General features: G+C 39.2%; 1 protein-coding gene across 8 annotated transcripts in view; it reads right to left on the minus strand.

The window, feature by feature from the left end:
• The window catches only part of FGGY (FGGY carbohydrate kinase domain containing), a 531,195-nt gene that overhangs the window by 413,100 nt on the left and 103,622 nt on the right, over nucleotides 1–14,473 (minus strand). The window lies entirely within an intron of this gene.

The raw sequence follows: 14,473 nt of genomic DNA on the forward strand, positions 1-14,473 counted from the left end.
GTGGATCTTGATCCTCTTATTACATTCCTTTATTAACGGGATGAATATGGAAAAAGAGACAGAGAAAAAAGTCACAGGAGCTAAGAGAAAGCCACAGGAGCAGAGAGACAATCACAAGAAGCCTGAAGCCTAAGGAATCAAAACTCAAATAAGGGAAAGTCCCACAGACACCACTATTGTGCCTTGCCCTGTGAGAGAAGAGGCCAGGATCACTGACAGCCAGTCTTTGAAGACTGATGATGCATTGATTTGGACATTTTTCAGCCTCAAAAATGTAAGCTTGCAACCTAATAAATTCCCACTCTGGCAGCCTAGCAAACTAAAACATCAGCATAATAAAAATGTTTTAAGAAACTCAATGGAACTACTACAGAAAGAGCGAACCCTAAGTTAAACCATGGACTTTAATTAATAGTACAATTATAAAAAATGCTATCATCAATTGTAAGAAATGTTTCATAGCAATGCTAGGTGTTGGTGGTAAGGTGGTATACGGGAATCCTATATTTTAGGCATGATTGTTCTGTAAACCTACAACTTCTCTAATAAAAATTTTTTAAAAAGTAAGTTACAGTCTAGCAAAGAAGACACATTATCTGCCTTAAAACAGATATTGAAAATGCTAAAACGATTTCAAATTGGGGATCCATCAGGCATTAAAAAACAACTATTAATATGTAAACCAATGGAAAAACACGATTCTTTGTCATCATACTATAGAGCTTTTCTCGAACCTATTATAGCTTTTAAGGTGTAACAGCATGAAAATAACAGTTCTGATTCATCCTGCAAATTTCTCAACATCTAATATTTATCATGTACTCTGTATCAGGGGTTACAAAGGTGAAAAAAACTTATTTTTTTTTTTCAGTGAAAGAGTTCCTAGTCTAGTAGAAGGAAAACATTTGCCATGAAATAGCTATAGTACAATGAAATAAGTACAAGGAGAACTATAAGAACAATGAATAGGAAATGTCCAACTACCCTGGCAGGGAGTCTGAGGGGCTTCACAAACAGCTTGACCTTTAATTCGGATCTTAAAGAATGAGCAACAGTTCACAGTTCAACAGTAAAAAAGTGGGTAGTCAATATTCTGGAGAGAAGGATCAGTATGAGCAAAGGCAAGACATGAAAAGGCTGTCTTGCTCAGGGATTGGCAAGACATCTGATGTGGCTGGAATGTTGGTGTGTGATAAGGGTGACAGGAGAAGAGGCCACCTCAGATCTCAGTTCTGTGAAGATCATAACAGATTCTCTAAGTGATAAATTAATTTCAAGTAATTGGATGATGGCCAAAGATGATAAGGAAACAAATGTATAGAGTTGGGTTTTTTTAAGATTTATTTACTTATTCTGCCCCACCCCCACCTGGCCCTAGTGTTTGCACCCGCTGTCTGATTGTCTTCTTCTTTTTTAGGAGGCACCGGAACCAAACCTGGGAACTCCCATGTGCGAGGGTGATGCCCAATCGCTTGAGCCACCTCAGCTCCCTGCTTGTCATGTCTCTCATTGTATTTCCTCACTGTGTCTCCTCATGGCATCATCTTGTTGCATCAGCTGGCAGCACCCATTCCATCAGCTGGCTATCTTGCTCATCTTCATTAGGAGGCACTAGGAACTGAACCCAGGACCTCCCATGTGGGAGGCAAGCACCCAACTGCTTGAACCACATCCACTTCTCAGTCTGTGAGTTTTTAACTTAAGTTTTAGGTCATCAGGTTATGGGTATTTAAATGTAAGTCTACAAAATTTCCTAGCACTATGCACTGAAGAAGGCTGATGTTTGGATGGCACACAGTGGTACTGAGCTCCATTTACCTGGGTCTCTGATACCAGTAACAAATAATAACAGAGCAACAGCTACAGGAGCAAACAATTATTGAGTCTATAACATGTTGTACTATGAGTTCAATCCCCATAACAACTCTATGAGGTACTAATGAGGAAAGGGAAGCACAGAAAAGGTCACACAGTAAGTCTAATGAATGGCATTTCACCTCCAAGCCCAAGTTAAAATTTGAGGTCACATTCCAACTTCCATGAAGGGTGCTCTCACCACCACTTCTCAGAGCAAATCCAGGTTTCATAGGGCCTGAAGCATATATAATGTGGGAGACTCTTTAAGAAAAGGAATACAAAATTAGGAACTCAATATTAGTTATAACCAGAATATATAAAGAACGCCTACAACTCAACAACCAAAAGAAAAACTACTCAATTTAAAAATGGAAAAAGAACTTAAATAGACATTTCTTCAAAAAAGATATACAAATGTGCAACTTGCACATGAAATGATGCTCAACATCATTAGTCATTTGGAAATGTAAATCAAAATCACAATGATATACCACTTCACACTCACTAGGAAAGCTATTATTAAAAATTGGAAAATAAGTGTTGGTGAAGATGTGGAGAAACCCTCATGCATTGCTGGCAGGAACATAAAATAGCACAACTGCCATGAAAAACAAATTAGAGATTCCTCAGAAAATTAAAAATACAATTACCATATGACCCAGCAATTCCACTCCTAAATATATACTCAAAGATTTAAAAACAAAGACTCAAATAGATACTTATACACTAATGTTCATAGAAGCAATGCTCACAATAGCCAAAGGATGAAGCAACTCAAATGTCCATCAACAGATAAATGGATAAATAAATTGCGGTATATCCATACAATGGAATATTATTTAGCCATAAAAAGAAATGAAGTTCTGATACTTACAACAGCATGGATGAACCTTAAGATTTCATGTTGAGTTAAATAAGCCATACACAAAAGAAGAAATACTCTGATTCCACTTACATGCAATACCTAGAACAAGCAAGTTCACAGAGAATTAGAGGTTACCAGGGGGAGAGGATAACAGGAGATTACTGTCTAAAGGTCAGAGTTTCTGTTTAGGGTGTTGGAAAAGTTTTGATATTAAATGGTGGTGATGGTAGCACAACATAATGTAACTGACGTTATTGTGCCCTTAAAATGGGTAAAATGGCAAATTTTATTTTATACATATATATTTTAATTTATATATATACTACCATATTACATTTTTTTAAGTAGGTGAAACAGTAAATATTTATTTAAAATGAAGAAAGGAAATTCCAACAAATAACTGGAGTCTTAGAGGTTTAGGGTCTTATTTCTAAGATAAGAAACTGGTATACAGAAATGCTTCTTGATTGCATCCCCGCCCCCCCCCATTTGGAACATTCTACAACTCTTAAAACTACCAGCATTCAGAAGAGCCTCTGCAAATAACAGGTACTGAGGCTTAAACTTCACTGTATTCACTTCACAAGATGCTCGGCTCAGCTACTGCCTGAAAGCCTCATATTTTTCCAAACCATTCAACAGAGGCCAGAACTCAGGGTTAGAGAGAACAGATCATTTCACCTACAGGACAAAAAGGAGAGGGGAATGTGTACAGCATTAGAGAAACTAGGGTTTTCATTCTTTCTCCCCTGTAAGAAAGAGGGCCATAGCAAGGGGACCAGCTTTGGAGCTATGCACACTTTGGCTCAGATCCGGCCTCCACTTTTATTAGCTGTGTGATTTTGAATATGGTCCTTAACCTTTCTGAATCTCAATTCCCTCATTTATAAAAATGACAAGTTACAAGAATCATATAAATAATAAGCATATTGCCAAGGCATATTTGCTCCCTTCTCTCCTTTCTCCTTCTTCTTCCCCATCCCCTCACCCCAAGACTGGGTATAGGACCCTTCTCTATATCCCCAGCATACCCTGTGCAGACCCCCATCAGAGCACATCATTTGTTAATTCAGCAATCATTCTCTGGATACAAAGATCAAAGACGCTATTGCCTTCTTGTCATCTAGCAGATAATCATAGCTCATGGATTCTTTTTCCACCACAAGCCAAAACACTCCTCAAAGGCTGCAGACCCCTCAGAGGAAGGAGGAACAGCACTCACACGGGTTGGACCTAACTGGAAATACCATGAGTCTACCTCCCACCTCCCCAACTCTCAGCCAGTCTCTAAATCAGCCTCACCCCAGTCAACTCACCTGACCTCCTCTCAGCCCTTCTCTTGATAGGCCACAAGTCGAGCAATGCAGGACCACACATTCTTTGTGTGGCTACATTAATGAAGTTGATTTACAGGGCATTGGACACATTGTTGACACTCACTTCTAGAACAAAGAAGAACACTGATCCTTCCAAGGCAAAACAAAGACAGACTTTCCCCCTCCAAAGGATCCCTTTTTCTTTATGGGGAACAGTATGCAGACCCTTGCTCCTCCACCCAACTATATTTAAAATAGCTTTTGTGAAGGACAGAGTGGTCATTTTTGTGCATGTGTGTGTGAGCAGCAATGACTTTATTGTAAAATGAACAATGTGTACTTCTTCTCACTTCTGATAGAATAGACAACATTGTGTCTTGGGCTGGGGAGGGGGTGGAGGGCCGAAATAGAGAAACCAAACCTTAAGTTTTATTAAATGAAATTCTGATAAAAAGCACTTCGAAACCTCTTTCCCATCATCAAAAAACCACACTGGGCAAGATCAGAGCCTAACAGCCAACAAAAAACACATTCAAACCCTGAGATCATTTTCCTGAAATAGAAAACTACATATGTTTCTCAAATTTCACATCAAGCCACTGCAGAGGCCAGACTGTAGGACTGAATTGGGCCAAAATAAGTGAGAGAGAGAGAGAGAGAGAGAGAGAGAGAGAGAGAGAGAGAGAGAGAGAGAGGGAGGGAGGGAGGGAGAAGGAAAAGGAGAGGGGGGAGAGAGAGAGGGAGAAGGAGGGGAAGGAGAGAGGGGGGAGAGAGGGAGGGGGGAGAGAGGGAGGGGGGAGAGAGTGAGAAAGAGAAGGAGGAAGAGGAAAGGGAGAAAGAGGAGAAAGGAGAGAGAGAGAAGGAGGGAGACAGGAGGGGGATGGGGTGGGAAAGGGAGTCAATAAAGGAAAATGAGTCCATTCTTCCACATCGCTACATTTCTCTAGCACAATCTAAACTTACACAAACATTCCCAGTTTCACAAAACGTGTAGTAAGGGTTGCTTATCAGGCAGTCTTTACTTTGTCAAATTAAGACACATTGCCTTGGATTAGCAAGACTCCTTAAATTCAAAATGACTTCATGGTTGGCTCGGAATTCAGTGTCTCTAGGGCCAGCCGCCAGGAACACATTTACTGCTCAGCCTCCCTCCCCTCGCTATACTGACCTGCCTGACTTTTCCATGGAGACAGCAGAGCAAAATACTAAGCAGACAGGCTGTCAGTGTTAATTAAAAGTCCAAACACCTCTTTAGAAACTATCTTCAGCTCAATATTTACATAGAATATAAGACTCCTAACAGGCAGGGTTGAGGAGGAGAGGCGGACCGGGGCTGGGGAAGGAATTGAGGGCGGAAATGGGTTTGAATGGCATTTGGAACCCATTAATTTTTAAAAGACAGGCTGCCATCCTATATAGACCCAGAGAGGTTCAAAATGTAACAAAACCAGGAAGATGAATGAGCTGAAGATTGTTTAGAAAGCCTGGGGAGAGTGCTTAGGTTTTAAAAAGAATGGTATCTTGGCAATAATGAAAGCTGACACTTATTATTGGTGAATGTGGTTTTTGGCACATTTTAATGATACAGGTTGACAATTTTTTTCGTATTTAACAAAAGGAAAAGCAATCTTCTAAATGACTTGGGAACAAAGGGCTCCCTGACTGCTTTTTCATAATAACATTTAAGAATTCTCTTCAAAGGCCCTCAACAACAATTTAGGAAGAAAAAGAAAGGAACATGCAGAAATTAAGGGAAAAAAGGGGGGTATAAAAAAGGAAAATTAACTAGAAAAAGTAAAGAGGAGGAGAAAAAAAGAGAGAAGAAAAGGGTACAGCATTTTAACATCGAATTACATCCCAAAGAATTGAATTTTAAGGTTAGACTTCAACAATTCTTTTTCAAAGGAATGAGTTTTAAGGGAGATTCAAAAAGAGGTTCTGGTCAACACCATTCCACCTCACAGACTCTTAGGACTTCAAGCCTGTACGAGGGAAGCGGACTTGGCCCAGTGGTTAGGGCGTCTGCCTACCACATGGGAGGTCCGTGGTTCAAACCCCGGGCCTCCTTGACCTGTGTGGAACTGGCCCATGCGCAGTGCTGATGCACACAAGGAGTGCCGTGCCACGCAGTGGTGTCCCCTGCATAGGGGAGCCCCACGTGCAAGGAGTGTACCCCATAAGGAGAGCCACCCAGTGCAAAAGAAAGTGCAGCCTGCCCAGGGATGGCTCCACACACACGAAGAGCCGACACAGTAAGATGACGCAACAAAAAGAAACACAGATTCCCAGTGCCGCTGATAAGGATAGAAGTGGTCACAGAAGAACACACAGTGAATGGACACAGAGAGCAGACAACTGGGTAGGGGGGAGGGAGGGGAGAGAGATAAATAAATAAATAAATCTTTAAAAAAAAAAAAAAAAAAAGCCTGTATGAGGCTAAAAAAATCCATCTAATCACACTACCTTGTTTTGCAGATGAGGAAACTGAGTGCCAGGTGTCCAAGGTTACCTGGCTGGACCAGACAAAGGCCTTCCCAGGCCCAAACCATGCCACCTCTCACATCTTCTGACATAGGTCCTGGGTGTCCCAAAGCAGTCACTACCCTTACAGTTTTCAAGACTGAATACTGAGAACTTTAATCTAACTGATCCTGAGAGGCTACTCAGAATCACACAGGCACTACACATTCAAAAAGTCCAATTACAAAGTTCACAGAAGAGTCCACAGACAGAGGTAACCTCCCTGGATAGGAAATTAATTTAAGAGTACATAAAGGCTAAATGCCCTGTCAGTCTTGAAGAAGGCTTCTCAGGTTAGGGAAAGGACTCCCTAAACAAATGACATGAGTAAGTACCCCTTAAAATCTAACTCCTACTCAACCCACTATCTTTGCTTTAAGAGTGAGACCCATCTAGATTTCAGTTTTATTCACGGAAAATGAGATCTTTCTAACTTTTTGACACTTTCACAGTTTTCAAAACATTTTCATTAGATAACATACCATCATACCTACTTGCAAATGAGGAAGCTAATTCTACTTTTCCCTATTAAAAGAGCAAATGGGATTAAAGTCTCAAAAGAGATTCAAGTTCTCTCAAAACTGTTAAGTGAGGGAAAAACTATATTGCTGTTGCTCAGTTGGAAAATTATAGTCACACAGTCTATCAGCTTTCAGGCACATAAAATTCATGTCTAGATATATGCAGCAGAGATCCGAAAAAAAAAAAAAAAAAAAAGAAATTGAACAAACTCCAACTAATAGTTCTCAAGAAGGGTTCACATCATAATCACTTGAGGTCACACATTTTTTATCACCCTGATCCTAACAAAAGGAAAAGTTGAAAAGTTGGAGATTCTTAACCTTTTCCTATCTGGATTTGCTTTACTCATGAAAGGTGAAAGAAGAAAAAACCTCTTCAAATTTGTCACAAAGTATCGGATCAAGAGGAGCAGACAGTGATAGGATAGATAAGTGTTCCGGCAGGGCAGCTGAGGACAAGGTCACTAAAACCTGGGCCTCGTTACTGAGGCTTTTGATTGGCAGATAGGAAGCCATGAAGTCAATGCCTGGTTCCCTCTTTTGCTCCCTCAGTGACCCAACATATTCCATTCCCTTTCAGGACTTTCTGCCTCTGAACTCTGACCAGCCTGGGATTCCCTTAGCACCTACCTTTTCACAAGGTCCTGAGACCCTTGGTAACACTCACATTACAGGACTCACTGAACCCACATCTCATCTATAGGAAGTGGAGGAAAATGACAAAATGGTTATTTGGTTTCTAAGTAGTCCATCTTCCCCACCCCACTCACAAACTATTGGGATTAACTTGGATGCACCTTCAAGTTTTTTAAAAAATTAATTAAAAAAAAAAAACAGTGAAGCTAACACTTGGTGTTTTCGTTTGTTCCACAAAGCAACTTGGTATAGTCTTTAGCCTCTTCCAATCATAAAAGGAAACTGGGATTGAAAGGGGTTGCCTAAGTTCACTGACCTGATAAGTGGCAGAGGAAACTCTAAGCTCTAAACTATGTGGCTCCAGTCTTTAAGTAGATTTGAATAGTGAAATATACGTATACCTATCTACTGCTGGATTAGAGAGCGGACACCTATCAGGTGGTCTATAAATAAATATCCAATGAATGAGTGAATGAGTGAATATGGGAAATTATGAGCTGCACCTGCTTCAAACTATATACCACCTCCCCAACGATGGCCACCATCCTCATCCTTCTCCATCACTACTACAGAAGGATTCTAAATTGGTATCTGAGCTATTGGTCAATGCAATTTACTGAGAAATTACAATTTTGTGATTGTCTTTTGCCTACCCAATATCAATTCTAGCTTTTTTTCCCCATAGTCAGAGAAACCCAATTTTGTTCATCCACCTAATGGCCTATATTAGCCACACTCCAGTCTAGCTAGATGTGACCAAAGCTAAATGTGGGTCAATGATATGTAAGCAGAAGTATTATGTAGATCTTCTGAAAGGGTTGTTTAAAGAATGATGACTCAGATATGTGGTTTATCCCTTTTGATAGTCTCCCTCCCCCTTCCTTCTTCTTGCTAAATGTAATATGGACTTGATAACTGGGATTCCAACAGCCTTGAAATTGGAAGACAGGGATGAAGATGCTGGAGTAAAATATCAAAAGAGCCAGTGTCCTTGATGACTTCATGAGGCTGTCAGAGTAGCCAAGGGCCCCCTATATCTTATTACAGGAACAGAATGACCCCTTAGGTGTTTAAGTCACTGCTATTTTGAGTTTTCTATTATTTCTATTATTTCATCAGTGAAGAGATAAGGGTCATATTTCTTCTATACAGAGTGAAAACAAACTTCTTTCCCAAAAATAAGAGTAAAGGAAATCTAATATTTACAGTCTATTTCTCAACACTATTAAAAATACTAAAATATCAGCTGATGAGAGGATGTCTGAATCACTCTTCCTAGAACCTAGAATAGCTATTTTATACCACTGTTCTGAGAAATCTTCCTTCCATACAACCATAAAACAAATGAATATCAAAGAGCTAGAGCATCAGGTATATAAGGAATAACTCATTTTTGTTTAATTCGGAACACTTTACCTGGAGAACACTCCTTAAGATGTTTCATCCAAGGTCTGGCTAACAAATATTTCCTCTAAGATGATATAAATTAAATCAATTTCACTTTCATCCAATTGATTTCCAATATTTAAAAAAATCAAGTCTTATCTCTGATATGCTAATGAGAAAGGAGATTAGAGGTCCAAGCACTGAAGAAGGAAGAGCCCTTAAAACAGCTTAATATATTTCATTTTCTCAACAGCCAAATGAATTATCCAGATCAATCTTCTCAGAGAAATTTAAGTAAGGGCACAAAAATCCAGTTGTTTCCTCTAGTGCAGGTTGTGTGAAGTCTCATCCTCCCTAGCAACTGAGGTAGCCACAAGGGAAGGAGGAGGCAGAATTGTCCTTCTATCAGATGACTCACACAGAGATGAATTCAAAATAGGTTATGTAGATTCTCTACCCTCAAGGAAGTGGAACGTAACTCCCCACTCCTTAAGAGTGGGCCAGGCCAAGTGACTTCCTGCCAAAGAGTACGGCATGGAAAGCGGAGGGAAAAGATAACTTTACAGTGAAGAAACCTGACAAACAGGACCTCAGCCAGGTGATCAAGGTTACCATCAACAATAATAAGTCACAGGATAGTATGTACACTTGGTATGATATGTTGAGAATGAACTTTACCTCTGCGATCTTCCTCCCAAAACACATCATCACATTCTCATTATTAGAAAAACATCAAGTGAATCCCAATTGAGGAACATTTTACAAAAAAAAAAAAACCTCAACCAGTACTCCTGAAAACTTTCAAGGCCATCAAACGTCAGAAAAGTCTGAGAAACAGTCACTGCCAAGAGAAGGCTAAGGAGACATGATGACTAAATGTAATAAGGTATCCTGATATCCTGATGGAATCCTAGAACAGGAAAAGGACATCAGGTAAAAACTTGGAAATATGAAAAAAACACTTTAGTTAATAATAATGCATCAATATTGGTTCATTACTGTGACAAATGAAACATACTAACCTAAGATATTAAAATAGGGGAAACTAGGAAGCAGCTGTGGCTCAACTAATAGAGCATCCATCTACCATAAGGTCCAGGGTTCGATACCCAGGGCCTCCTGATCCATGTGGAAAGCTGGCCAACGCACAGTGCTGTCACATGCAAGGAGTGCCATGCCACGCAGGGGTGTCCCCCGCGTAGGGGTACCCCATGCACAAGGAGTGCACCCCGCAAGGAGAGCCACCCTGTGCAAAAACAATGCAGCCCACCCAGGAGTGGCACTGCACACATGGAAAGCTGATGCAGCAAGATGGCACAACAACAAAAAGCAACACAATTTCCTGATGCCACATGACAAGAATGCAAGTGGACACAAAAGAACACACAGCAAATGGACACAGATAGCAGACAAAAGGGTGGAGGGGGGAAGGGGAGAGAAACAAATAAAAATAAATCTTTTTAAAAAAATAAAATAGGGGAAACTGGGTGTAGGGCATATGGGAACTCTCTGTACTGCCTTTGTAAATTCTCTGTAAATCTAAAACTATTCTAAAATGAAAATTTTATTTAAAAAATAAGTGAACTTAATAGGATATAATTTAATAATTTATAGAATATTGCCAATTCTTGATAATCTAGAAGAAATTTCTCTGAGCTCTCAGGGACAGAAGTGAACTACTGTCAAGTATGTATCTGCTTATTCAGCTAATCTTGATTATGTTCCATCTTTGTGTTGGCCATTAGGAAGCTTGGAAACAAATCTTCAGCCTTATCTACTAGTAATTAATTCTAAGCTTCATTTTATTTATTCTACCAATATTTTCGCTCTACTCTGATTTCATTATATTTAAATCAGTTTTTATCTTATTGTATACCAGTTACCTCAAATTTCTTTAGAAGGAGGCTTTATATAACATTTATGAATATGTTTAAGCCAGGTCATACAAAATTTTATTATTCAAATTTCTCATGTTACCAAAATTCTGGACCGTTCTCCACTCAACAATCAAAATGTAGAAAATTATTAAAACATTCAGTTTCAGTTCTTGCACTTGCGAAATGGTAAAAATACTACCTGCTTTACCCATTGGTTGTGAGGGCAAAGAAGTCAACATTTATTAATTTTAATTAATATGCCTCATACTTATAAAGAGAAGGCTCAACAAATGACTAACATTATTATTAATAGCAATAACAAAAATAGTAATAATTATTGTCATTAATATAATGAAAAGAAAGGAGCTGAATTACAAATCAAATATTGGCCAAGTGGAGATTTTCTAAGTGACCCAGATAAATAAGACTAGCTATCATATTTTAAAGAATGAGAACAATAACTAAAGCGAGAGGGTGAAATCATCAAGAAGGGGAGGAAAAGAAAACAGAAAAAGGGAAAAAGTGAAAGAGGAGGAGGAAGAGGAGTACTTCTTCCACAGTGTGGCCAAAAGCAAGTTTGAGAGTTTTAATGCAAGGTGAAATCCAATCACTAGTCCAAGAGAAAAACAAAAAGATAAAGAAAAACAAACAAAACACCCCTCAGTCTTTTTGGCAAACATGTATCCACAGCCTCCCAAAACCACCACATAGAAGAGCCAAATAAACACCAAATCTGAACCTCTCCTTGGCCCAGAAGTTGCCAAGTTCATGTTTCTAGTGCCCAAAGTTTTTTGGCATTGACACATTCAAATTCAAACATCATCTCCCTAGTTCTAGTAGAGAGGACAGACAATGGGGCTTTTTCATCAAAAGAACCATTTATTATATAAATACTATGTGCTGAACATTTTATCCAAAGTACCTCTAACTCACTCAACATACCCGAGTGGACTTAGACATGAGGAACTGAAGTCAGGGAGGGCAATAATTTGCTTGAGGTTCTCACAAACAGTATGCGCTAGAAACATTGAACTCAGATCAGTCTAACAAGAAGGACTATGCCAGACACTTTACATTGACTTTGCCAAAATTGAATGAGGAAGGGAACTAGAGAATAGCAATTCCTTTAAAAATTTTCTCAGCATGCTGTTGGAAGTTTTCTATCTGCTACCTCACTTAATCCATATAACAACCCCGCAGAGTTGGCATTATTATCATCCCCATTTGAAAACTGAGAAAGCTAGGAGTGGAGATCTGTTTTACCCTAATCACAGAGGCTGAGACAGAGAAGGGAAAAATACCTGAGAAATTGAGAAAACAACTGAAGAGAGAGAAAGACAGATGTAAGATGTAAGTGTGCTCGGGAGAGGGCATTCACCTTTGCAAGAGGAACTGGGTGCTCTGGTATCTAAGATCCTCAAGCTTGGCTCTACAAAAGAGGGAAATGGGAAAGGAAGAAAACAGCAGGAGGCCTCTGAAAGTACTCAGAAGTGTGCGTGTGGAAGAGGAGAGAGATTGTAAATTGATACTAATGAAAACAGAATGAGTCACAAACATCTCAAACAATAATAAATGGTGATGATGACTAGACAGCCAATAAATCATTTCTGAACTTTAAACTTTCTCCTTTCTCAGGGTCTGAGGTTGTCACAGGCAGGGATCAAAGCCTCCAACCATGTTCTGCTAGGTCAACAAGAAGCTCTGCATTTTCAAATTCACCAAATTCATTAGGCCCTTTGAAATAATTCCAATTTCCCACAAATATGAAGCCCCTTAGCATCACATATTCCTTGCATCTAGATTGCGTTAGACAATACTGCCCGAACGTATCTGTTTATATAATCGCCTGGGGTACTTGTTAAACATACAAATTCCCAGGTTTCCCCCCTGGAGATTCTGATTCAGTAAGCTTAAAATGGAGGTCCTGGGGATCTGTGTGCTTAATAAATAATTCAGGTGATTTTCTATAATCAAGGTACTTTGGGAAAAACTGCTTTACTATAATCCTCACAACCACCTTGCAAGGTAGATATCATGATCCCCACTTTACAGATAAGGAGAATGAGACTCAAAGCAGTGAAGGGATATGTCCAAGGTCATATAATTACCGTGTGGCAGAACCAAGTACTATAAGTCATACCGCAACTCCAAGTGTATGCACATACCACTGTATTTAAATTGATCTAAGCCAGAGCTAGCTTCAAAAAGCCCACTCTTCGGTGTCTTAATATAGCATCAGACCAGGAAATGAGGGTGTAGAATATCCAAATCCATCAAAAAGAACCAGAAAAGGTTCAGTAATATGGAGGAAATAAGGATAGTGAAGTCCTCTTCCATCTCTAGATCTATTACAGAGTCCTCAAAGCTTACAGACCAATCAGGTACTGCCTATAAACACAACTATTAGCACAGCCTTATTTGTCTAAAATGGTGAAACCTGGCAGATTTTAAGTAATAATTCCATTTCTTTCACTATTGCACAAAGGTAGAGAAAACCTAGAGACAAGTCCTTCAAGAAATAATTTTGGACAATTAACATCACACCAAAAGAAGAATATCCAAGATGAGACATTTACCCATACACTGCCCTCCCCATAGGTGATAAAAGTATAATGATGACTAATTACAAATTCTGGTAAAAAGTTTAGACCTTTCCTCTAGAGCTTTCACCCAAAGAGGAGTGAGTAGCTGAGGTTTGCTGAGGCCATTTTTATGCATATATGGATCTACTTCTCTACCCTGAGAACTTAGACTAATGATCATTTCATGGCAGGGGGTAAACAGCATGAAGAATGAGGTGCTTGTGAAACATATCTCCTACTATCTCCGTTCTGGGAGTCCCTGGTGCTGAAATACCATACCTGTATCAACACCCTATACAAAAAGGTCCAAATCCTACAAAATGAGACAGTAGAAGGAGCATAGAGAAAATAATATTTCTATTCCCAGCTTCCCCTGAGTTTAATAATAAGGAAAATGGGGAGGATTAAGTCCTCTCCCAATGAGCTGAAATTAAAATACAAGTGATTCCATTATATACATATCTAGGAATCTGAGACGTGATCTCTTCTTCATAGGTCTGTCAATCTAGATTCTAAATCATTTTCACGATGAAAGACCACCCCACCTTGCACATTCCCTGAAATCTTAGGTAAAGATGACCAAAGACCTGCCATACTTGGAGATTTCACATCTGACCTCTCTGTATATACACCCCTGCACACACCACTCAGTTAATTATAGCATTTGCAACTTCACACTCAATGGGTATTTTTTAAGTCTCTGTAATGTAGCACATAATTTATTTATAACATTTAAGATTTCTTTAAAAAGCTGTTGACTTCAACATACATATCTCTACTTTCTGGGATGGTTTGTGTACATACACACAGAAACCAAAATAAGTTCATAACACATCTATCCACTTAAAATCAGCCTCCTTGAAAATCACACATACATATCTCCTGTGTTAATTATAGAGGCCAAAAATGTTTT

The sequence above is a fragment of the Dasypus novemcinctus genome, chromosome 9 (assembly GCF_030445035.2).
Source record: "Dasypus novemcinctus isolate mDasNov1 chromosome 9, mDasNov1.1.hap2, whole genome shotgun sequence".
NCBI classification, from domain to species: domain Eukaryota; kingdom Metazoa; phylum Chordata; class Mammalia; order Cingulata; family Dasypodidae; genus Dasypus; species Dasypus novemcinctus.